The sequence below is a fragment of the Prenolepis imparis genome, unplaced genomic scaffold (genome assembly GCF_030444845.1).
Source record: "Prenolepis imparis isolate NDT839.2.m4 unplaced genomic scaffold, iyPreImpa1.0 SCAF_7, whole genome shotgun sequence".
In the NCBI taxonomy this organism is placed as follows: Eukaryota; Metazoa; Arthropoda; class Insecta; order Hymenoptera; family Formicidae; genus Prenolepis; species Prenolepis imparis.
The window spans coordinates 11229289-11256034 of record NW_028141165.1 but is presented as its reverse complement, the minus strand read 5'-3'; the positions used below and the strand labels follow the sequence as shown (position 1 = coordinate 11256034).

The following is a 26746-nucleotide window of genomic DNA, read 5'->3' as shown; positions in this document are numbered from 1 at the left end:
GGCTGCATTTTTCCACTTTATCAAGCCGCGCACAGGCTGATCTCTCTTTCGCGTCCCCGATAAATAACTTTTATTTCCATTTTGATTTATCAGCTTCTCGCGTTACCGATACCGTAGCAGAAGTTTCGATGACTTTTGTTCGCCTTGACGAAAGCGAGATATTTTATAAACGATCCAATATATTGCCAGAAACGTTACGACGTGTCGCTTGACAAAACGTTTAACGATCGCGTAATCGACATGAAGTAGCGATTGTATAACATCTCTTCAGGATTGATATATTTGTTACTTTTAATCGATTGAAAAACGAGAAGTGTCTTAGTGCGAGATGCTTCTTTTTATTTTTATATAAAAAAATATATCTTAATATTATATCATGTTTCATATGGAATACAATGTCGTGGAATTAAAATAATAATTAATATGGAACTAAAAAATATAAAAAAAATTAATCTCTATAACTTGCAGATGTGCAACAAATGTCACACATATATTTTCCTTTTTCTACTTTTGAGTCGTCAAACGACACTGATTATTCTCGTTCTAATCATTTATTTTCATTTATTTTAACCATCCAAATGTATGTCAACTAATCGTTACGCAGAGTCGCGATACTCTGATTCTTTCGCGTGTAACGTAAGCCTAGACATCCTGGAAGTCACGCACTGAGCTTCAGGAATGACTCTTCAGTCGGCATCAGCCTCCCCGTTACGGTTTATTCGCCATGCACAAAGAGTTAACGTCGACGGACGAAGGTATTATCCGTAGTAAGGTCGAACAGGTCCGTCGGGATCGGCCCCGAAGAGGTGCAACAACGTGGCCGTGCACGAGGAACACGAACGGGCGGAGCGGTTACACGAGGAAATTAGACCACAAAGTTCAACAGGGTTTATGACGCCGACGCGATCGTTTTGTTTGTACAAGCGAACGAGAGACGGGAGGACAACGGGGGCGTAAACTCGGAGTCGTTCGTCAAACGAATCCTCGATTAAGCCGCCACAACGTTGTGTCATGCGCCTCGATCGACCCTATTCTCTCTCTTTCTCTCTTCCTCTCTCTCTTTTGCCCCTTCTCCCCTCCGCCAGGCGAATATTAATTAGCCTGCTTCCGTAGACCGACCGTAGGTCGTCGCTTTAAAGATGCATTATTACACGCGCCTTTGATCTTCACGCTTGATCGAATTAATTACCGCTGTTTCCGGAGAACTCGCCGATGCTAGTAATTACTTCTAAGCTATATTACTAATGTAACGCGCTTGCGCTGAGTGTGTTTGAACGCTGCACTCGCCTAACGAGACGCCGAATCCCGGCTAAGGGGATAATTGGAGGGTCAGTGAATGAAGTTAAGAAGGGGATTTTCGCGTTTGATTCTCCCGGACAGCTTTAATTTAAGATTACATCGTTACAGCTCTTCAGAAGAAAGTTTCTGATTTTTTTTTCTTCTTTGAATCATCAACCTAGGACTGCCTCATTAATTTCCATCAAGTATAATACATTATCATTTCATTTGACTATATCAAATTATAAGAACATTTCTAATTCTTCGCATTGTAATAATATCGTATCGAATTGTGTCATTGATGAGACTAATCTTTTTTATGAGACTGAAGATTACATGTAAATATTCATTTCAACATATTTCCCAGTTACATATTTCAAATCTATAAACATATTACTAATTTTTTATATAATTAAGCATCATGCTTAAAAAAATATAATCCTGATAGGGTAATAAACATGTATTTTAAATAAAATCGATTAACACTTCGAAACATAATTAAAAACGCAAAGCAAAAAGATTAGCGTGAAAATTTTCATTTTCAGAATGAAGTTACGAATGAAGCACATAGAGTTTATTCCTATTACAAAAACGTGCGTTAATTACCTTTCCATTTACGCGCCAACATCGTACATCACAACAGTACCTCCTTGGGCACGATGATAAATTACTAACGCTTGTCATTTATGAGTCTAATTTACTCTAGAAGAGAAGGCGTGGCGCGCGTGTCACACAGTGACATTACGTTGGTGCACGCGTGTGTACAAGAAGGGCGTTTCACGTTCCACAGGGTAGAACCGATGGTGTAAAATAAGCTGTATGACGATCACGCTATAGGTGTGTCGAACTATTCGAATGAGGAAGTAAAAATGAGCTAGCTAGGTATGTTGGCATAGTTTTCCCTTGATAGTGAAAATGTGATTACTCGCGTTTTTATATAATTAATCGTGTAGATGGCAACGACGTCATTTCATTTAAGTTTACTATCTTTAGAATTTTAAATAGTAGCAATAGTTACTATTATAAAATCTATAGTATTATTGCACCACAGTAATTTTTTTCACATAAAAAATGCAATGCTTTATGTGTAAATAATGATAGATTTATATATAAATTCCGTGCGAGGTAAATCGCAGGTTTGTTTAGCTAAAATAAAAAGAAAATTTCGTATACTTTATTATTCTATAAATATATATAATTAGTTTATAAAATAAACTCTTACTCTATAATAATTGCAAAATTAATATAAATTTATAATTTATCCATCACATCTCTCTCTCTCTCTCTCTCTCTCTCTCTCTCTCTCTCTCTCTCTCTCTCTCTCTCTCTCTCTCTCTCTCTCTCAATAATTAAAAAACTTATTAAATATTAAGGAAGCAATTTCCTATTTATTAAAAATATTGATTTTTCTACGACAAAGAGTTTTCCATTCATCTAAGGAACACTTCAGCTACGAGCTTATGCTTAACATTTTCGTGAAATGCATTAGCGAAAAATGTAATTCGGCGATTGATTATGATATGCACGCGTTTTACCAATTACCACGAATCATCGTCATTGACAAATATATAATTTAATTCCCGATGAGACGTGTCGTTTACAATCGGCAGCTGCGAATGTATTTGCAGCCGGTCGAGCGACCTATCTCTTGATCACGCTAGGGTTCCCTCGCAGTTCCGATCGCAGGAAACACGTTAGTTGCGCATGGCCCGCAGGTACACGTGCATGGCCCGCAGGTACGTGTCGTGCTGCATGTCACCCGCGTATAACGGATGCGTGCACGCATCGGCATGTAACGGCTGTGTGACTATGACGCGAAATGCGGCCGTTGTCAAAATACCGTCACGAACCACACGCCGCTTCAACCACCACCCACGAACAGCGATATCTTTCTAGGCTTGTTTATCAGATTCCAACAACAATTCTCGCGCGCTTCGGATGCGTGGAAATTAGTTAATTAATCCTTTAATTAATACGTTCTCGCGTAACGTCGTTGCGGATTTTATTGTGCGCTCTTGTCAATTTTTGCTGAATTAGTTCCTACGTTTTTGTTATCCAGGAGACGGGAGTGAAAACTTTAGAATAAGAAATTGGTATAATAAAATACGGAAAGATATACATACACACATACATATATTATATCTAAATATATATAATAGTTGTTTAAATATATATTAATGATATTCTAAAATGTGATACTATATAATCGTTAGTTTAGTTGAATTAAATAATTAGTTCCAATTAATTATAATTATGTCCGTTTCAACCTATTATACCATGTTATAAATGCTGGTTCTGGGAATAATTTCGAGAGAAATTTTAAAATAGAAAGACAACCGCGAGAGAGCGCATTTCATCAAGTTTCAAAACATCGTCGCCTGTACCTGACATTCCCCTTTGTCTATTTTCTGTTCTTCATTCTCTGCTTCTCTTTCGGTGTGTCTGATAATACTTTAAATTAACCCAGATCCGACCCCCATGCAATGACGTTATCTATTTGACACTGAAATAAACGATAATAATTCAATTAAGTCTCGTAGGGTATCTGTAATTTAAAAAAAAGTAAAAAAAAAAAATGTTTAATGCTATTATCGCGACAATCGCATTATGACGTGATAATTAGCTAATTGTAATTTTCGCGCAATTTCATTTAATTGCGATATTCGCTCGGGATAACTATTGCTTTTCTGAAATTCCATTATGTTCGAGAAACGCGAAAAATATGATCTCTTCCGTCTCGCATCTTCGTTCATTCGATGTAAAAAGCGATACGCGCAGCGGAATCATCCGCTGAAACAATAATTTTCCATTAGCAGTTTTTATATGTCGCCGAGTGTACGTTGCTTGTGTGTGAAAATTCATAAAATTCGTGAATCGATTGGGAATACACTCACTGTCATAATTATATAGATACAAAGAGAAATAATTGGGTGGTATAAAAATTAAATTTAAAAATTTATATTTTATAGATACATTTTTTGCAATTATTTAAAACTCATATGAGTAAAAAAAAAGAAAAATAATACTTTGATTTAATAATGCATCGATAGGTAATTTTCATTAAAATTGTTAAGAGAATATAATTTATTTTGTTTGCAAAGAGATACATCAGTAAATCGAATAAACTCTATCTTTTGAAATATTTGCGATGAGAATAAACGCATATTTGCAAAAAGTATCTATTTATTTATATTACTCAATTGATACTTGGAAATTTAGTATCGAATAGAAAATATTGGCGCGCTGAAAATACTTTAGCAAAATAAAAATTTATTATAACATTTTAATCTCCTATTGTTGCAGAATTCAAGTAAACAAAAAAATAATGCAGCTTTTTCAATGTATCGTAGAAGTTTCTCTATTATTTAGTTTATTTGTCAATCAAAAATTCTTTAAAAAATTTATTTTTCATTAAATATTTTTATTTTATATACATATATACATATGCTGTTGTTGTTGATATATAATAATAATCTTTTGATTGTTTGAAAATTAATTATGTAAATTAATTACTAAAGTAAATTAAGTACAATTACTAAACTTTAAATTAACTACTAAAGTACATTACGATCTGAAATATTTATTTTATTCTTCAAATGCCGCGTAGTTCGTTTTTTGATTACATGTCGTTTGTACATATACGATATTCTAGTTCATATATTATTGAATAAATTTATTATCTGTGAATCTGATTTCTGATTACGAGAACGCATTACGAATTCATTATGCATTCGCGAGACATTCGGGGGAAGTGCATTAAATATTCAGGAGAATTAATGGCAAAAAATTTAGACTGCCTTTTTGCAGAAGGAACGAGCGAGAAATAAAAGATTTGCGAATTTTGTCTCGTGAGAGCATATGTGATATGTAATTATTTTGCACGAGCGTAGATGAAAATGCTCGTGAAAAATTTCGCGAAATAGTGACAAGCGATAAATTTCGTAACATGATGGATCGCAATAATTTGTGTTGAAAATATCACGTCGTACAATTTTTAGTTGCTCGTTAAAGCCAATCGCGCAATGATAAAGTACAATACAATTATCTAATAGAATTATGCAATATAGTAATGGATTGAATTAATGATCAATTCATATATGAAACATTTATAATTTATGAAATATATATTTCGTACACAGCTTAAGAAAAAAGTTCACAAAAAATAGAATCAATATAATAAATTATTTAAAAGAAAATCAATAGAGCTATCCATAGAAGACTCGTAATATGTAAATGAAAATATAAGTTTTTATTTTATTGATAACAGTGAAATTAATAAATTTATTTTGCGACGAGATTTAGCGAATTTTAACGAAATTGAATTATGAGAAGAAATGACAAATTATTTCGGGAATATTTATAGAGAGCAAATACATAGAGATAGGTATATAATTGTTATATGCGAATAAGGAAATATCAATATCAGTCTATAAATAGAAAGATGTTGCGCAAAATAAGAATATAGATAGATTAAGTAGTACGAATCAACAATTTCTTACTACGTTTAGCCTTTTCATCGCGCAATCACTTAATTATTAACATAAAATCATAAATGCGAGTGAAAAACAATAAAAAATAACACGCACTTTATATATCATAATTTTATTATGCGCAAAGTACGAATGTATATAGATTAAGTAGTACGAGTCAACAATATTGTTGACTTGTACTACTTAATTTATCTACATTCTTACTTTGCACAAAATAAAATTACGATATATAGAGTGCGTATGATTTTTTATTGTTTTTAATTGGCATTAATGATTTTATGTTAATAATTAAGTAATTGCGCGACGAAAAAACTAAACGTAGTGGGAAATTGTTGACTCGTACTACTTAATCTATCTACATTCTTACTTTGCGCATAATAAAATTACGATATATAAAGTGCGTATAATTTTTTATTGTTTTTGATTGGTATTAATGATTTTATTGGTATTAATGATTTATATTAACTATTAGTATAAAATCATTAATACCAATCAAAAACAATAAAAAATTATACGCACTTTATATATCGTAATTTTATTATGCGCAAAGTAAGAATGTAGATAGATTAAGTAGTACGAGTTAATAATTTTTCACTACGTTTAGCCTTTTCGTCGCGCAATCACTTAATCATTAACATAAAATCATTAATGCCAATCAAAAACAATAAAAAATTATACGCACTTTATATATCGTAATTTTATTTTGCGCAAGGTAAGAATTTAGATTTATTAAGTAGTACGAGTCAACAATTTCTTACTACGTTTAGCTTTTTCGTCGCGCAATCATTTATTTGTTAACATAAATCATAAATGCAAGTCAAGAACCATTAAAAAATTACACGCACTTTATGTATCGTAATTTTATTATGTTATTTATATAAATATGTCTTTTTAATCTTTAAAATTATATCAGTCTCAAATAGAATCAAGAAACAGAAACGGCGCAGTTGCTTCTAGCCTCTTGTTCGCGTCTCGTTAAAATTCTAAGATCGAAACCTTGCGGGTGATCTTTGGATTGAAGGAAAATAGAGATGGAGATATGTTCGTGATGTATCGCGAATCGCAATTCCGAAATCGTTCCATTCGAGGCCCCGGTCGCGTTGACTCTAATCCACATTCTGTAGACGTTATCTCTCGATTTTTCGCCGGGCGTGCTATCTCGTGATACGACAACGACGACGACGATGGTTTCGTGATACGTATCCAGGGATTTTGCCAAACTGGTCTCCGGCTCCAATGATCCTGGGGTTGATCCGCGAACTCGGTGCAGGTTCGAACGACTCTCGCGGGACAGATCGTTGTCGCTTCATGCGCGAGCTAGGAGAAGACGTTCGTATTTACATACGAGGTCATCTTATCTGACTAGCCGGCTCTATTCTCATTGCATGAAACGATCGTGTCGATTCCCTCTGCCCACCTATTCCGATAGCGACGGAGATACTCTATGATAAACATACACATTGCTCTGTTGTTTGTTTCACATTATGTTAATCCTCCGATGGATTTATTTTTATCGAATCGTGTTGTAGGATCATTGTAGAAAAAATATTGTAGAAAAAAGTTTAGCATTATAAAACATTTTCTCTTTAATTCAAATTGCAATATCTGTAGTTAAAAAAAAAAGATTACGTTTCCACGCCTATTTTTTTTTTAATTTAATGTAAGAATAGCTTCCAATCTCAAAAGAGCGAAAATATAATTTTCTATTAAAAGCGTTTTTTTTTGTAACTATGACTGTGTTTGAATTACAAGTAGAAACGCTGTAGAATTTATTGTAAGAATTTCATAAAAACGGATCACACTCGATGATGACTCTTAGGGGTCGCAACCTTTCGGTACTACACGTGTCTCCTGAATTAATAAGGATATAACGTGCCACTCGACTAGGCTAATTTCACATCAAAGGTAACCAAATGCCCTCTCTTAGCAACCTAAGTCTTTCATACGAACATCATTATTACATTTAATCGCGACGATTATACCTTTGTCATTGAACTGAATAAGAAGGCAATAATAATTATAAAAGGGAACTTATATAGAAGTTAGAAGTGCTACACTCTCATTGTCGATTTGTCTTTGATCTAACAATAAGCTAATATAAAATGTAAGTGAATAATTAATATAAAACATTAATATAAAATGTAAACAAAATTATTATAATTAATGCTTAGGAAAAAATGAACTTTGCTTGCTTTTATCTGTTGTTTAAATACTTGTAACAAGTATCGAATATGCTAGAGAGATTCAACGAGGCTTAAAATTGCAAGTTAACTCGTAATTTAAGCACGAAAAACGAACGAGCAAAAATGTTTCAAAGCGCTAAGAATTATGTGCGAGCGAGCAAGTGGACAGAACTTTGAACTTTTGTATCGGATAAAGTTCCTTTTCTTTCATTTTCTTCTTTCCTCACGTTTTTTCCCGCTCATCGCGTCATCCCGCTCGAGGATGTAACAATTTATATTCATGAGGATTATTTCTAAAAGGGACAAGCACGATCTACCTTCCGCGATTTCTACCTCCCCTTTTATATGCTGATTTGATCGTGATTTGATCGCGGGTGGTTATGAAGCCTTAAAGAAAAAAAAAGAAAGAGTAAAATTTAATGAGGCATCAACGAGGATTCGGACGTCGTCCTGCATTTATAAAAAATTTTCCCAGCCTAACTCATCAACTTAATCCTCCTCTATCTCCGGGCGAGATCTCTCAATTAATTTAAGGTTTCAAGTTTTAATATTATTGAAAAAGCCATTATTTTTTAAATCCTTTCTATCCTCTTATGTACAATATTTTGTTCATTACTTTTAAAATTTCATCTAATCTTCTTAAGTACAATATTTTGTAAATGAAATTTGGTTTGTAATCAGATATACATATAAAGGAAAATAATCGGAGACTTTTCGGCCATGTGAATTTCGTAAATAAAAGATACTATTTATGTCTAATTATGTTATCAGTTGCGATATTTTATTTACGTAAAATTAAAATAATGATTAAAATATTTTAAATAAGTTCAACAAAATAATATTTTGTTTTCCTATTTTCGACGCCATCGTCTTTGCAATTGCATTACGAGAGATCTTAACGTTTTCTGTTTTTACTCTCCTCCGGCGATACACTTTTTGCTTATCGACGATGTCATTTATTGGGAATCCACGGCGGAAGCAAATATGATTGTAGCAAACAGGAAAGTTGTACGACGTTGAAGCGGAGACCTGTCGAGGAGATGGAAAGAGTGGTGCCGTAAATAAAAAAAAAAAAAGAGTGTAGATGAAAAAACTTCGTTATCGGGAAATTTGGTTTCGTAGTAAATCGTTAACTTTTTACAAGAGTTATATTCTCGCGCTCAAGTATATTATACATACAAAATTGAATACAATCGATTAATCTGTAAATAGATTTATACATGAAATATCGAGTAGCGCGCAATATACTCAGAACTTAGCTTTCGATGTTGCATAATGTATCTCACATGTTTCCGACAATATTTTTATAACAGCAAATTTTTTCACGAATTATTGCAATTACGAACGTACACGGTAAAATCACGAGTAGAATATGTACTCTTTGATATATGTTCAATGGAAATGCATTTGTACTTTTAGCAATATAAATAATTTTATTATGATATTTTGCATGAACGAAAATGCAAAAGAAAAATTTTCTCTTCGACGAGGTATATTTTATTCAGTCATATTTCAGTATTCTCGTATGATTTTTATTACTGTTTTTCACTTCTCCTCGATGGCATGTTTATTACTTGAACCGAGCTGAAATTTATGATATTTTTGAAAATAAATATTATAAATGGACGATATAATTTGATTATTTCGAATACTCGAAACCGTGACAATAATACCATCAATATGTTTTGCTCAACATACTTTGAATACGGATCATTAAAAGTGTAATTTGCGTTCAGATATAGATAGTTATAGAGAGAACTCATTTAATAGTAAAATATCGTAATTGTGTGTGTGAGAGAGAAAGAGAGTAGTGAGATCTTCACTTTACTTCGAAGACATAATCTCTATGACATAAAAGACTCGGAAATTAGGAAGGAAATGAGGTAAAGTTAGTAAAACTATGGCGTTTATAAACTCTTCTTTCATTCTTTTTATCATATTTCTCCCAAAAATACTTATATCGAAATACACGCTTTGTATTAAAATTTTAATTTCGTGTTTATTTATATGAAAATGCATATCCACAATTACATGCATTGTTTTAATTTTTTTTTATTTTTAAAGACTATACATAGAAGAATGATTATTTAACATTGCATGATTTAAATATTTCTCCTTTTTTAAATATTTGGAATATGTTTATTTCAACAATATGTTATTAGTATTTCGATAGATATGCCCATGATCAAAAGAAAATGAGCGTGACGCAAATTAATATTTTATAAAATACCGTTAATAGATATTTTTCTGCGAATGAAAAGCCTAGCGCAATTTCAAGTAAATCGCTTTCCGATACTTTTGGATATAATGTTCTGTTTCTTAATAGCTTCAGCGTGATTAAAATGAAAATTGGAAATCATGACGTGGAACGCAGTTACACAGAGAATAAGAACGATATGACCGTACGTGAAGTGAATAACATTGGATTGAAAATTTGATGGTTTCGTAATGTGTAATGTTTTCGCGTCGAACGAGCATGTCTGAGTAAAAAATCTCACGAGGATGCGGGGCAATTTTTTCAATTTCCCGTATCAAGCCGCCTATCTAATGTGAATATTTATGGGATTATTTCATCAAAAGAGAAATAGAGACAGAGAGACTGCATCACATTGAGCGATGCACGATATCTAAATGCATATAATAACGGCTTACGCACAAGTATGCGACACACATCGCTTCGAAATTTCCCGATATTACAAAATTTTACGATTCAATTATTGAACATAAAATTTTCACAATATCGGAGGCCTGGTAATGAACAATTTAAATTTTATATAATTTTTAATGCCAATTTTTTACTATCAATACTTTTATTATATTTTATTATATTTTAAAGATTAAAATTGTATATGTGCAAAGTATGTTTTACAAAAATTTTAATTTTTTTACTTTGAATTTTTTTGCTTTAATGTTTTTCAATTTTTGTGTAATATCTATATTGGCTTAGTGTGCATGATCGCTGCTTCGATATTACCCGATATTACGGAATTTTACGACTCAATCTGTTACATTATTGACGTCATCGATATGTACGACGATTTGAGGTACAACGATGCGCTTTTATCGCGCATCGCTAAATTGCCGGAAAGCAGAAACGTCGAAGCGCTCAGAGCGAAAGCACAGCCTTGTGTGAATACTGTAGCCTATTTATAATATGTATTCATAATATGTGATGGAATATTCTCGGAATTTTCGATAGCATGCACAATACGATTCTCGCGTATTACGAGCCTTGAAAGATCGTATTTAATGTTTGAATTTATCGATGAGATATTGAACGTCGAATTTATCGATGAGATTTTTCGAAGCCAGAAAAAATAATTAGATTAAATTATATATTTTATAATGATAATGCATACATGGTTATTTTACGAAATACTTTAACAAGATACTTTAACAAGATTATATTTGCATAAGATATTTATATTATTTGCTGTTTCTCTTTGCTACTCTCTTTTTTCTCCTTCTCTTTCTTTCTTCTTAATTTTTTTTCGCAGTTATAAATTTCATGATTGATTAATATTATTTCCAGTAATTCGTTAATAAATAAAACAGACAATTTTATTTTTATTATGTCAATTTTGATCTCTCGTCAGTTTTAAATCTTTCTTTGAAATTCAACTGTTCGGCGTAACGTTTGACAAGTTGACAAGTTGTTATCAGTCAGATGGAAATTAGATGGAATACATTTTCGCGCTTGCTAATGTAAACTGTCATAACTCGCGAATTTAGCAAACTCGAATGTAGTAGCGATTCTCGCTTTCGCCAGTCGTTATGTCGATTACGCGAATTTGCCAACTGCGAATTATCCATTCCGAACATGCTTGACGGGGATGAGAAGGAAAGATATGCACGGATTGAAAGCGTGCAAATAACACAACGTGGCAGAATAATAAATGAGAAACGGGAAGAAGTGAAAAACGCTCGAAGATTCGTTCGGATATCGGAGATAAAAGACACACACGGGAGGAATAAAAAACATCAAGGCGAAATGGTGGAAAATACGAGAAAATAATGCTTTGAGGCATAGAAAGCGGCGCAAAAAATGTATTAAATATGAAAAATATGTGTTTTATCGTAATTAATTTGCGTCAAACAAACTTGGAATTTTTAAAGAATGAATGAACTAAATGTTTAGAACAAAAATAGCGAGCACATTTTTCTCATCATGGAGTTTTTAAGAAAACATAGTAATCACCGAATATTTTATATGCACGATTTATTTTATACACACTGCCAAGTTAATCAAGTTAATAACTTAGCTTAATTATATGGTTTAAATATATTGCGAAATAATTTTAGCAGCAATATTCGACAGCAACAAAATTACAACAAATTAACAAATGGCTTTATTTCTGTTTCAGGTGAGATTGCATTTTCGTTTTCACTAAAGATAGATGGAGTATTTCGGTTTTATTCAACTTGCTATGAGATAACACGGAATAAAATATTGCTGTCAAGGTATTTCTATCAAATAAAAAATATATATATTCTGTAAATCTATTCTATTAATCCTACTAATCTCATAACACTGTAAATGTTACTCGACTGTTAATGTATCTTCCAATAATATTCTAAAGATTACGATTAACATTCTAAATTAAAATTATTAATTCTTTACTGCACATAATATTAATGATAAAAGTTTCCGATCAAATTTTTAAGTGACATTTATATCTATCGAGAAAGAATTTATATTCTTCCACTTATATAACGTCTCTCTGGAAAAATCCCTCGATCTATCGACGATATCAGAATTCACAAATTAACGATTCACGATTCGTTTGCCGCCAGTTTTCGCGAGCACGATTTCTTTCGGCCGGTTGGCAAACTGTAAAAAGCTAGCTCGTCATTCCGCCGACGATGGAATCTAAAAGCAGAGTAAAGGTAGGAACACACGCTACTCACCGTCCATCGTAAAAGTCCACTCCATGGCCGGGCATGGATTTTACTGCTCGGCATAATTGCCTGTAACCGTGGCTATTAAGAGTGCTCGATGAGGTCGTTAATCTACAGCCATTTGCAGTTCTCGCCATCTACTTAATACCTACTTAAAGCCTTTACGAGTATTTCCGTATATCGGTGTCTCTCTAACGCGGGCAACGCAACGCGCGCGTTGACGTTTCCCGTTTGATCGTAAAGCTTTCTCGAAAGATCGCGAAAGCTTTTGCGTCCGCACTTTCGACAAGCGTGTTCTACATTTTATTACGATGTTCGAAGCGCGTGTTACTCCAATACTGTCGGATTTATACTTTACCGCAGTTAACATAATTGATTAACGCTGCGCGTTATTTAACTTTACCCACATTTTCGTTTGATGAAATAAAAATTGTATGAAAATTGTTAATATACATATTAATGGTTTTACATATAAATGAATTTGAGTCTTTGATTTTATGTAACTATTTATTATATTTTTTAATTCAATGCATTCTGACAAATAGCATACTTTTTGAAAAACTTTAAAAAAAAAAAATAAACTGTAATGGAGATTATTTCGAAATAATCTCGATTATTCGCGAGTGAATGTAGAGAGAATTAGAGACGGTTTTATTTACATCAGCAGGAAATTTTCCATTTAAACAGTTGATTGTCTCATACTTGCTAACATCAGTAACATTCTTGTTCGTAAACAAAAGCGTATCGTCGTCTGAAGTAGTCGCGAAACGCGATGTATGTCAAGCCTCAAAGGGATGACCTGCGAGTCCGTGGAACTCTAAACCAAGAGAAGCTTTTAATGGCAATGGGCAACTATGTGGCGACTTGAACTCTGCACGTCGTGCATCAAAGTTTCGAGCTTTGACTTGGTTTCGTCGCCGCACTGTTACTTATTTCACTAACTCTCATCCGAGATCTGCTTCTGCAGATTTAATTTAATCCGGTAACTGTATCAACTTGCACGTCTAGGAGGAGAATACGATAGCTTGTCAGGAATCTCGTAATTACATTATTTAATGGTAAAACTATGTTTTGACATTTTATATCATCTCGCGACTACCGCAATCGATATATCAATAAAGAAGTTTTATCGTGCTTTTAATCTGCACCCTAGATTTACATATAAAATTTGTTAAAATTAGCAAATTATTAATAAAATTTTATTAATAAAATCGGAGAATAATAACATTGAAACGCGGGTAATGTGCAATTACGCAATTCCACAATTTATAAATTTAGGAAAATATTATATTTGAGTAAAAAATAAAGCATTTCTTGTGAATTGCGCTTGACACGTACAAATTAATAATAAAATAAAATTTAAATAATTTGTTTAGAAAGAAAAATAAAAAAATTTTATGCTATATGTGTATGAGAAATAAATAATGCATGTGTATTGGTGGAAATATTTCTCCGGTGCATACCAAAGCGAACATATTTTCGTGTAAGCTTAAAACGTAACGATCCGAGCGACGCGGCGAAAAACGACAATTTCGCAGCATGCGTTAGAAAATATATCCGCTCTGTGAAAACGTTGCTCTGAGGAACCTTCTGCCAGTTCTGATAGCCAGACAAGAAATATACGTCGCGCAATTTAAATCACAACGATGCACGAGGGAAAACCTGCAGCCGCCAAAACAACTCTAGGACGAAGAGAGGCTAGGCAGAGAAACACTTCGCGAAACACAACTGGTTGCATGCATTAGCATTGTCGGAGCAAGCTGCCACTTTGCCGGTGTAAGGGTCCGCCTTGCATTTGCATGAATAAGCAACGTCCGCGAAATTGTTTGTCTAACCGTAGCGAACGTAAAATTTCTGGTAGCAGTAACTTACAGGGATCGATTAATTAAGCCGAGATTGATATTAGTAATTAAGAAAGATTGGGTCGTAAAGTTTTTTTTTTTAGTATCGGAAAACTAGAGACTGAAATATTTGACAACTAAATAAACGAGCGATATTAATTTTATAGGAAATTGAGTTAATATTTACCGTTTTATTAGCGCAACAAAAATTACAAAAAATTTAAAAACTTGACGTTAAGATTACAAAAAAATTTAATTAATTAAGCTAAAATCAATAGTTAATAAATAAGAAATTCAGTCGCGTCAAATATATTATTTTTTTGTTAGGAAAATAGAAACTCTCTTTGGAGAGGCGTGGCAACGTGCTAACTATAGGGACAAACGACATTAAATTCGAAGGAAATTGAGTTAATATTTACCGTGCTATTTCACTAGCGAAAGACGCAAATGTGCCTTTTAATGTAATTAAACGGCACTAAAGTGCATATCTCTCAGTAAGGGAATATAAATTAGCGTTTTGTGGTCGAGGGAAAATCACTTATTCATTCGACAAAATATTTAGCTGCGCAACCGGGGCGTAACAGGAGACACGCTTTCTCGGAGATACATTTAATTGCGAAGAAACATTACGCATGCATTACACATTGCTGCGTAATAGAGGAGGATGACGGTACACGTGAATGTCATGAATACAATCGCGGAAATTGGTAAAAGTTACACACACAGCTATTATTCTCTCCTGAAAAAAATGTTAAATGTACTGCTCATTATAAATTGAAAAGTATTTTGTATATTCTTATATATTTTTTTTTAACGGCAAACAACGGCTTTTCAACATGGCAATTCAACATGTTATTTAGATTAAAGTGGGAAGCCGCAGCGATCTTTCGACCCTTTCAAACGTGCCTCTTCCTGTCAAAAATATGCCACAAATGCATTCCAGCCGTAATTTCGTTCCTGCCAACGTTCTTAGAAACGTTCTTAGAAAGCTTCCTCGCATAACGGAAACTGGGTTTAAGCATCTTCCAAAGTACCTAGCATCCCATTCAAAGCAGCATCACAACTTTCTGCATTTTTCGCGCGTGAATGCGCATCACTGGCTCTCATTAAATTTTAACGAACGAATTTTACGATATAAAAATATCCTTTCGTTAACTTATTTGCATCATTTATGCAATATTTTATCGCGTTGAGTACGGCGAAGATTTATTCTGTTAATATTTTAAATGAAATGCTTTACGTGAAAAACTATCAAATTAATTATAATAAATTATATATAGGTATGTATATATTTTAAGTATTTCGAAATTTCTTTAAAATTTTAAACTGTAAATACTCTTAAATAATTAATTGATAATAAATTAGATATAATGCGTTTATAAATCGACTATAAAATTTATGTTATCGTAAAAAATTTCAAGTTATAAAACTTTCAATATGCATAATTTTAATTATATTTTTTGTTAGTAACAAAACTGAAAGAGAAAGAAAAAAAGAAGCATCTTAAAAATGTTTTTAAAAATATCTTTTGAATTTAAATCCTATTGCGTTGACAGCACATGTATGATAGTAGCATATACGGATATATGTATAAGACTTAGCGGGGTTAGATCGGCTCTCTACGCTATCTTTCTAAAGGTTAATCGCTGGCTCACTATAGAGGTCTGTCGAGTACAAAAGGGCTAAAGGTTGCCAAGCTATCTTCATGAGGGAATCGATCGAGGCGGTCACTTAGCGCGCATGTTTCACGAAACGGAGCTCTAAAGGCCCATTTGCATGTGACGTGAAATTTCACGATATTCATGATCATGACAATGGAATATTATTAGTTTTTGGTGTCAGCACGCCACTTGATTTTCACAATGATTTGCAAAATTGCTTAACATTATAAGCTTACGTTTATTTGAGTTGATATGTTAAAATTGTGGGAAACTACTTGAGGAAAACACATATCAATCAACTAGGCTCAACGTTTTAGGCCCTCTTTCTTTAATTTATTAATATTTTTATTTCTGTAAGTTTAAAAATGATATATACATTAAATTCTTTAGAATCGAAAGAATTAATAAATTATGGAGAAATGCATAAAAGAGAACATGTTGATTAATATATAATAAACATAATAATTTAGTATAATATTATAGTTTAATAAGAACAAGTAGTATATAATTGTATCGGAGAATACAATTATTTCAAAGGCATTTCAATATGTAATTCTAATCTCTGTGATTATTCGTCATGCGAATATGGCTTGTGAGAGTATCGAATTAATCCTCCGGATCATTTTCTCGCGATCAGATCTATCGAGCCATACGCTATTGCTAGCTTCCTATCAGAAACGCGGCTATAGATACAGCCTTTAACCCTTTCGCAGATAATCGTAGTAGACGTAAGCTCTCTCGGATATTCTATACGTCTGATCACATACACGGAAATGTCTAATTTACATCAAGGAGAGACAGAACATGTATCTTGTTGAATATAATGGGATATAATATATAATTAATAGATAGAACCACATTTTAAAAAAATTTATAATTTTATAAAAATACAACGAAAGAAAGCATCGAAAGAATGAAAGCTCAAAGAGTGACACGCTCTCGCTAACGGGTTAAGAATTAAACGACACGGTGACAGCCCTTGGCTTCTTTCCTTAGCGAGGTTCTCCCACGGCCAACATCGTCGTCGGCAGCTTTTTCGTTGGTATTCGACGGAGCGCGTCAGGAAATAATGATCGGGGTCTCTGGGGACGTACCTTCCGGTCGTTGCGTTTGGCATCGGCGGCGCTATACGGAGGCTCTCGTATAATGGATGTTTACGCACGACGTCACGCATGATCCTCGTCCCTCCGTCCTTCCTCCTCTCTACCCCTCGCTCAATTGTTTCGCCGGATACGTGAGAGCCTGCCACGGGGGTGGTTCGCGCGCGTAGGAGCGAGTTTCGCGACACGGAAGGAGAACCTTGCCGCTCTCGTTACGGAAACGCATGCACACACGCACCGTTCACGTAACTCGGCCTCGCCTCGCTCGGTAATTATGCCGGCTCAATAACCGCTATTGTGTTACGTCGCGGCGAACATTTTGACGTATGTCGGATCTAGCATCGACTACCTGCTTTGTACGCGCGCGACGGTGAAACTACAATGACGGGGGATCGCGCACCTTGTAATGGAAATACGCCCTCTTAATCGAATTCTGTGTATCGAATAACGGAGTGACAGAGAAGCTCCCTTTTCTTCTGGAGAAATGCGCATCTTTTATAACGTCAATAAAATAGCTACACGAAGAGAGAGCGTCACGATTTTCTCTGATGAAAGACGAAAGGAAATTTTTTACTAGGAGAAAAGAAAACGATTTTCAAAAAATCCTATAATCTAGAATCGAATGCAAAAGTTAAAACAAATTTTATATCAAATAATACTAATCTTTCAAGGTATATTACTAATTGGTTTTACGTGTTTTTAAGGCAAATATTACAGAAAATTGTTCACACACCGATGATATATGCGCGTTAGTGTTATTTCATTAGTCATACGGACAGCTCATTCGACGCATTAGAAAGTCACTAATGGAAAGTCGGAGCGAGTGTGTAACAGTATTGCAATCTATGCGGCCACTCCGTAGATCGAGTCGTTAGAATGCAGGACGAGCCGACGTCTAAATGTTCTATTTGTGTGCCGAACGAATCAGATTTATCGATGAAACACCTGCGGACTGCGCGAGCTCGATTGCAACAAATGCGCTACTACTTCTCGCGAATCGTATCGGGAACACATATAGAAATGTTGAACACTCTCGCGTTTCTTTCCTCTTTGGGTCTTTATACAGACGCGTGTAGCAGCTCGTATAAGAGCTCACTATGAAAGAATCGTCTATTCTGTACGGAACAAATTGGGGAAAAAGTAGAATTTTATTGGTGAAATCTTTTCTAAAAACTCATTAACGTATTAAATAAACGCGTTTCGAATTAATTAATTAATTGAAAATATATCTTTTCGATGCATAGAAAGATAAACTAAGTATACTTATAGCAACTTCTAAACATAAAAAATTAAATATATTTTTTTAAAGCCGGAAGCTACCGCATTACTTAATTAAATCTGGAAATCCTTTGTGGAGGCTAATAGTTAGTAGTATTATAATGCCGCATTAATAGTGCAATATTAATGTCAAAGTTTTGCATATAACATGTCGAATGGTGAAAAGATCTCATCGGTGTAATGCGATAAGTTTTATCACGAAGAAATCACAAAGTTTACAGTTTGTACGATGGTAATGATATCATAACCGGCTCTTTAGCCATTTAAATGCTTCGATGTCAGTACCATTCCGCACTTAAAGCGTCAAAAGTATGCTTTCGCAACTACATTTAAATGCAAATGAAATGAACTTTCTTCTTTATTATGCTTTTCTATCCCGCTATATCTCTTTTGTTTTACTCGAATATACTCTTTACCTCTCTTTTAATCTTTATATAGGGTATAAAACTCTAAAATATTCCCCACGCTTATTCCCCGTAATAAACTTTATTTATGGAACAATTATATTTGATTCATTACTGAATATAAATTTGATGTCGGTGCGTGATATGAATTTATATAAAGCAACTATACGCGACGAAGAGAACCAGCAGGCGAGTCGTTGACATTTTTTGATAGCCAAACGAACCTTTGACGTCCGTGTGACCTCTCGTCTGATGGGGTCTCTTTTTATATACATATATATATGAAAACCGAAAATTTCCAAACTCTGTCGACACTTAACCTTATTTGAGATGTCTTGCTCATGCTATTTCATTACTGCGCTCGAAACGGTAGTCGTGTAATATGAATATGCAATTTTATGACCACTCCGGGGAAACTCGCGTATATACATACACGGGCGAGTTATGTGTTTCGTCCCGGGAGTACCTCTCCGGGCTTATTCGGTAGGAAAGTTACGAATATACACGCGCGGAGACGCAACGCTCAAAGTACGGCGGTATGTAACGTCGTGTTATGCCACGCGGAAAATTATTTTCTAAAAAAGAGAGAGAGTGAGAAAGAGCCCTGCGAATGAACCGTTCGTTTGTTCATTCGATGTACGTTTCGATTCCAGGGTGCAAAGAACACCGAAGTCCGACGATCCCGAAGGGATCCAACGGCCCTCGCGAGAATAACGTTTGCGGTAAATTATTCGCGAAATATACGTGCGAAGTTGTAAACAATTATTCGCTTACGGATCCTCCCCTGCTTCAGTGAATTTCATCTGAATTTTTAAAATTTCGCCCGTCGAATTTTCCGCAATTTATCGGACAACAAAGATTAAGCCCTTTGAAAATATTCGGTCTCAGGTGACGATTTCGGTATCGTTATCTTTAATGACATTTTTATTCTCGAAGCTACGACGATCGTTGATAGTCGCAAACGCATTATCCATAGCGTGAGAAGTCCGATGGCGACGACAGTAAGAAAAGTAAAAGAACGATCCTTCTTCGGTGGGTGTAACCTTCGATTTCTCACGAGCCAGTGCGTGACGAATTGTGACGATAAATAGTCAAGCTACTCGATCGTTCTTGTCTGCAATTTCCTGTCGTTCTATTTGATAAATGAATTAATTTGAATTTTATTTAGATTATTGTAAACGAAAGAAAAAATTATTAAATTATTTTATGATTAATTGCATTTAAATGATTAAAATATTCTGCAGCACAGCGGAAATTTTTGAATGCATTTTTCAAGAATAATATATTCTTTTATATTAAACACGCACACGCAGTGTTTTAAATTTATGTCTCAATAATCTTACATTATTTTATTACTCGTAGATAACAAATTGTACAAAGTACATTTTTTTAGGTAGGAAATGCTAATAAGAGAGCCAGGCGCACAAAAATAGGTGCAGCAAATTTATCTAGTATATTTAGCAAAGTAGAGTTTTGTTGAATGAAATTATACACTTCATATGAATAATTCTTATATGTGCGCTACAAGAAATACGTAATTAAATTTACCTTTTAACATAATTATATCTAAATTTGATATGACCATGCAAAGATGGAAAAAATGCATTATGTGTATTAGTGCAATGCATGATATTCTCCAATTGACCTTCGCCACGCATTTGTTATGTAATTAGCTTATGAATTCTAATATAAGTGTACAGATACCGCTCCTTTGTAAAACTAGGGAACGATTCAATCGCCATTAAATTAAGAACAATAATTGAATTTTGCCGCTAGTGTATACCATCCCGTAAAAAATGTATACCTCTAAAACGCGACAAGAAATACGTTTCATACATATAATTAAAATGTTAATGGCACACGTGGAGAGAGCAAAGAGAATGCATTATCAATCTATAAAAAAAAGAGAAGGGAATCGATATTAGAAATTTAAAAACCATCGAAACCGTCGTCAAATATAGCGTTCCATGATGAATCGCTGTTCGAGAAACAAAAAAACCGAGATCGATACTCGAACGAGTCGTTTTCGCACCGTTTCCGTTTTACTGTTCGAGCAAATTTACGATTCCGGGAAAAAACAAAAAAAAAACGCGACGAAGACGATACCGAAACTGGAAAAAGACGGGGAAAACCGCGACCAAGTAAATGCGAGGAGAAATGAGAGGAGAAGAGTGGAAGAAAGCTCGTGCAAACGGCGCCAGTTTCTAACGCTACTATACTTTCCCGCCGCAACGTAATTTAAAAGTTGGCAAGCCTCACGTTTGCGACGACACCCTTTGCTGTTAATGAAACTTCCTCCCCGCGAGACTCACACTTTCAATTTTCCGCCGCGTGCAACACACCATCTATACTACTTTTCCGCATCCCCCGGCCGTTTACAGAAGGCACTCGCCCTCTTTTTACCGCTGTCGTTTCAGCGATACCAATACAGATTTCCCTCTGACAAACAAGCGTCAGACTACATATTTTTTTTATCGTTGCCACGCGCATTATCAACGTTTATTCCTTCCTCCGCTTCTCTTGAACTCTCTTTCTTGCGCTTATGCACGGTCTACGTTGTTCGATGCAGTTTAAGCATCGGTGTCATTTGAGTATCGAGCAGATCGATTGACTACATTATTTTTTTCAATCTTTTTTTAATTCGCATACTGATGGCAGTGCGAGTTTTAGAGTACTGAAGAGTGTAAATATAAAGAACGCGGAATATATATGTACCTTATATGTTACATAAATCCCTTGATTTCTGTTTATTCGGCGATTACAGTTGTATACGCGGTAAAAAATCCTACAGATTATTATACAGATTAGAAATTACTTGTTGGATTTTTTTTTAAACTTATCTGCTATCTAGCTGCCTAAGAAAATTCTTATAAATCCAAGGAGAGAAGTGTATGTTAACATTCTGTAGATATTTCTGTCGCTATGTGTATTTTCAATTTCGGTAGAATGGTAAAATTTTGTCCAGGAAAAAATAATTTTTTACGCACGACCGATACTTTTTTTTGCAACAATTTTGACACATTCGCAGGAGTCGAGAAATATCGAGGAATTTAATTTATAAATTCCGCGCTCGCGATCTGCAGTTTCGAAAATATCACGGTCGAAAACGTATTCGCCACTGATGGGACGGCGAGGGGAAAACCGAGGCCGAAAATCGGGCGCGACGACCGAAATGATTCGCGGCCGCTTTTTGCACTTCGGCCGAGTTTCCATCGCGGTATTTCGTCTTGAGGCGGCGTGTGTACCTATCTACCTTACGTACGTATAACGTCGCGACGCGACGGGATGCAAATAAGCGCAAAATGACTGGCGCGGCACCTGGTCATATTGGCGTAAAGTTGGAAAACGTCTGCCAATATGCGGAGGTACGACACCTATCCTCATCGCCTCTCGGAATTCATGGTCGTCGTCGTTCGTCGCCCCTCACCTTACCGCGAAACTTTGACGGAAGCGGCGATGGGACGGAATGACAGAAAAGACGAGAGAGAGAGGCGGAAGGAAGCAGGACTTTCGGCAGAATACACGACTGATATAGTTTTTTTTTTCCCGGTATCCCTGCGGGAATACATAAAGTCGCGTGAAAAACGATGTATCCGTTCGAACTGGATAGGGGAATGAGCGTGTCGAATTTGAGATAGGCAGTAAAAAGCGATGACAAGTGGGATAACTTTCAGGAGAGTACATTGGAGCCGATATATGCACACGCATATCGCATATAAGGATGTTATGATACACTTGTGATAACGTTTTATATTTTCATATTAGAGTGATGAAATTTGCTCATACTTTAACTTTGTTGAAACGACTGCTTTTTGAAAAATATATGTAGATTTATATGATTAAATCAATATTTAATTTATCTTTATAAATAAAGGGCTTTTATTTAATATGAAACAAAAATTTCAAAGAATATCATAAAAGCTATTGGATATGGAATTGGATTGATATAAATAAAGATACTGATTTTTAGCGATATATGATTTAGTACGCGCGAGTGTGTGTTTTGTGTGTATGTGTGCGAGAGAGAGAGATTTGGATACAAAAATAGAATATTCATTAATGTTCGTCTCTGAATTATATAATGTGATGCACAATATGAACGTGAGATGGGAGTAGATCAAATCGAAACGAGCAACAAGTGCAACTGCAGTCGAGATATCAAGATGTCAATCATGCAAAGTGAGGCAGAATATGAAAAATGTTTGCAGCAATGAAATGTAGAAAGATTAATCGAGAAATGGAAATTGCACAGATACAAATAGAAAAAGACAGAATAAGCTATGCACGTCTATCATTTTCATTTAAATTGGTTAGTGATCCATTGAAATCTATTAAATCACTTATATGCATATGAATTTAATTAATCTCTGACTAAAACTTCTCATTACCTTAAATAATATTGCGAATGTATCAGTGCACGTATATACGTTATATTTTTATTAAATATGTTTTAATTTTAAATTTATATTTTAACCGATCGTATAATTGATCTAAAACGCTTCGACAGTCACATTCTGAGAAATTTATAGAAAATTCTTGTCAGAAATTTCTTGGACACACCGTCGGTTTCATTATTATGCAAATTTAAAAACCACGTTACCGGGTGAAATTTTTTTCTTTTTCTCTCTCTCCTCAAATCGCTCGAAAGAAGTTCAACGATAGTCCACGATTTTCGAATAAATCCGCTAGCTGACGAAGGAACTCTTGCAGAAATGCGCCATTCCAATGGACTGCACCGGAAGCAATTCGCCCGAATCTGCATTGAATTGCCCCTCGTCTATAGTATTGTTCAAGACAAGGCGAAAGACTCGTTGCAGTGGACAAACGAAAGAATTGATATTCTTTCATTGTGCGCGAGTCTTGAATAATACTCCCATTGAATTTCATTCATTTTTACTCGCGCCAAGCGAATAGAGAACGGGCAGAAAGTAAATAATAATTGGATCATGGGAATGAAGTCAGAGTGTGCGCACACCAAAGCAACCATTATATGATGCGAAATATTACCTTCGTTCTTTTATGAGAAAGACTCTAGATGAATACGAGTGAAGTCGTCGTTATGTCTAGAGCGCGGCAAGGGAAATCATTATCATCGTAACGACTAGTGATAACAATAAGTTTAGTATCGCGGATAAAATCAGGCGACGTTAATGGAAACACATATGTAAATTAAATCGCATTTCTCGAGATGTAAAATTTTCAGCGAATAAATTTTATTTATTAATTATTTGATCGACTTAAAATCAATCTTTTCTTGGCAAAAATAACGAAAAGATAATTATAAGTATTTCGTTATTTATAGCAGCTTTAAAATATTAAAATGATAAGTTGTTATCAAAATAAAAAATTTGTAACATCTTTGATACGCTTTTAATTTCTTTAATCTTGCTCGACTGTTGTAATCGAGCAATTTCGTAATAAAATGTACAGGATCATGAATGATATTCCGGTGCAGCTCGTTGAAGAGACATAGAATATTTCGAAGCGGAAAATATTGAAAGAAATATCCAATCGGAAAAGAACAAGAGGAGTTTTATTAAAACGTCGCGATAAACGATCGAAGATGCTCAGCTCAATTTATACGAGCAAACTTCGGCCGTTCTTTCAAGTATTATTATTCGCGTTGGCTGTGATTAAAATCGCAATATTTCTTCTCGGGAACGTTACAAACGCCTCGTTAAGAAGCAAGTCGTCGCCGAAAGTTTTGCGGCGTGAGAGTAAGGGGTGGAAGAGGGTGGACCCTTTGACACCGCGCGTTCAACCACGAAATAAGGCACTAAACAACAACGTGGCGGAACTATTGACCGTACCAAGTGACCGACCATCGACCGTGAATACGCGACTAACGGGGCCAATAATAATTCGGCTGATGTTCGCGCGTAAGACGGCCGCCCATTGTGCGCGGCCGCCCTCACTGTTTTCAATACGATTGTCCTCCCGGGTCGCCTTATTGTTGAAAGTTTCCATTATTATTTCGTCGCATTATACGTTGAGATTTATGGGCTCGTGTAATTTCGTTCGAGCCACCTTGATCCTCGGATTACCAGGTACGTGAATCCTCTCTCTCTCTTGGACCCTTTGATGTACGACGTAATTTCGCGTGTCGTGCTGTGTGAGAGAAATACGAGATTATTTCGATACGAAAGTCAAAATAATACGGATATCAATGGTAAAGATTTTCCAGGACAGTTTTTCTGTCACATGTTGAAAAAAGTTCGTATATGTGTCCGCAAGATTGTTAGGAAGCTCTATATGTAAGGCTTCTTCCTTGATAGTTTCAGTAGTACAAGTCAATGTGTGATCGAACATAATATGAAAAGAAATTTAAAGAGAGAATTCATTACAGAATCCATCATTAAATGAATAGTAATAATCAATAATGAATGTAAATGATGAGAGAAAGAGATATCAAGTATAATAATAATAATAATATAATTATAATTTGACGCTGATACCCATTAGAACAATTTAATTCATTTTCGAAAAGAGAACTCAAACGTGATTCGATTCACATTACAAGTATTCGCGCATTTCTGTTAATGAGACCTGAAAATAAAGAAAGAAAAAAATAGAATCCTCGAAATTACAAAGTCGCAATTATTTATATTATCCATCTGTCTCTTAAGTCTCGTTCCCGCACAACTTTCCTATCGCGGTTTCCACTTCTGTTTCCCGATTTTTCTCGCGCTCTTTCGCAATTGGCAGCCTGCCGGGCTGCGAAGTAGAGAACCGAAGTGGAAATGGTTCAAGTGGATCTGGGCTCTCTTTCTCTCTGCACCCCCCTTTTACGTCTACGTCCCTCCGATCCGCAGCTCCGATGACGGCGCACCAACACCATCAAACTATCACTGCTATACTCGCTCGTCTTTCGAGAGCCGAAAACATCCGGCGCTCGCTCGACTCTTGAAACGATGGCAGGAGTGGAAACCCGAGAGGGCTTTTCACCGCGTTGAAAAACTAAAGGCGTGCTGCGTTAATAACGAGGCGGAAAGTATAGCTACTGGAGTATCGGGCCCTCTCTTCTCTCTATGTTTGCCCACCATAACATGAAAATGGTTTCGCCTAGCTGACAGATCCGCTAAAATCTCTCGCTTCTCCATCGGCTCCAAATTAACGGGCAGACTTTTCAACGAACTTGAAATTTGTGCTTTCTCTTTGACGAGAGAATCGTTACTCTCCTTTGACAATTTTTCAATTTTTAAAATTAAACATCTTTATGATGAACAAATTAAAATTCAATTAAAACGTTCCCGTGAAATTATATGAAGAATAACGCTTTATTATAATTATTTATTCGCATGCATTATACTTTAATTAAACCTTTTTTTTCACGCAATTGCGTACCGTAATTTTCCCCGCGTGAAACCGATGAAAATTATATTAGTCTTTGCGAGATTTTTTATTTCGATCTTAGTCGAAAGCTCTAAAGTATCCAGCAATCGTCGACGAGACGAGCCCAACGAATTCATCTCCTTTCGTCGTTTTTGCGCGAATTTGCAATTCTTGCAGACGATACGATGGAGAAATCGCCGGAGGGTTGCTTCAATTTCGCAGAGTTGGCTGACTCTTCGCGTAAGATTTGCATCGCAACTCTCCAAGTTATGCCAGCGTC

At 35.0% G+C, this 26746-nt stretch overlaps 2 protein-coding genes and 2 long non-coding RNA genes across 10 annotated transcripts in view; 2 read left to right on the top strand and 2 right to left on the bottom strand.

Moving 5' to 3' along the window:
- Positions 1 to 26746, bottom strand: part of Prd1 (pleckstrin homology domain-containing protein pruning defect 1) — a 282723-nt gene that overhangs the window by 70950 nt on the left and 185027 nt on the right. The gene's annotated exons all lie outside the window — the stretch shown is intronic.
- Fas3 (fasciclin 3) overlaps positions 1 to 26746 on the top strand; it is a 301339-nt gene that overhangs the window by 162675 nt on the left and 111918 nt on the right. The gene's annotated exons all lie outside the window — the stretch shown is intronic.
- The window catches only part of LOC145938777 (uncharacterized), a 431555-nt gene that overhangs the window by 323469 nt on the left and 81340 nt on the right, over positions 1 to 26746 (bottom strand). The window lies entirely within an intron of this gene.
- LOC145938778 (uncharacterized) overlaps positions 1 to 26746 on the top strand; it is a 73726-nt gene that overhangs the window by 45293 nt on the left and 1687 nt on the right. The window contains exon 4 of the long non-coding RNA XR_014425734.1: positions 12316 to 12412. This is a non-coding gene — a long non-coding RNA (uncharacterized LOC145938778). The remainder of the gene's footprint in view (positions 1 to 12315; positions 12413 to 26746) is intronic.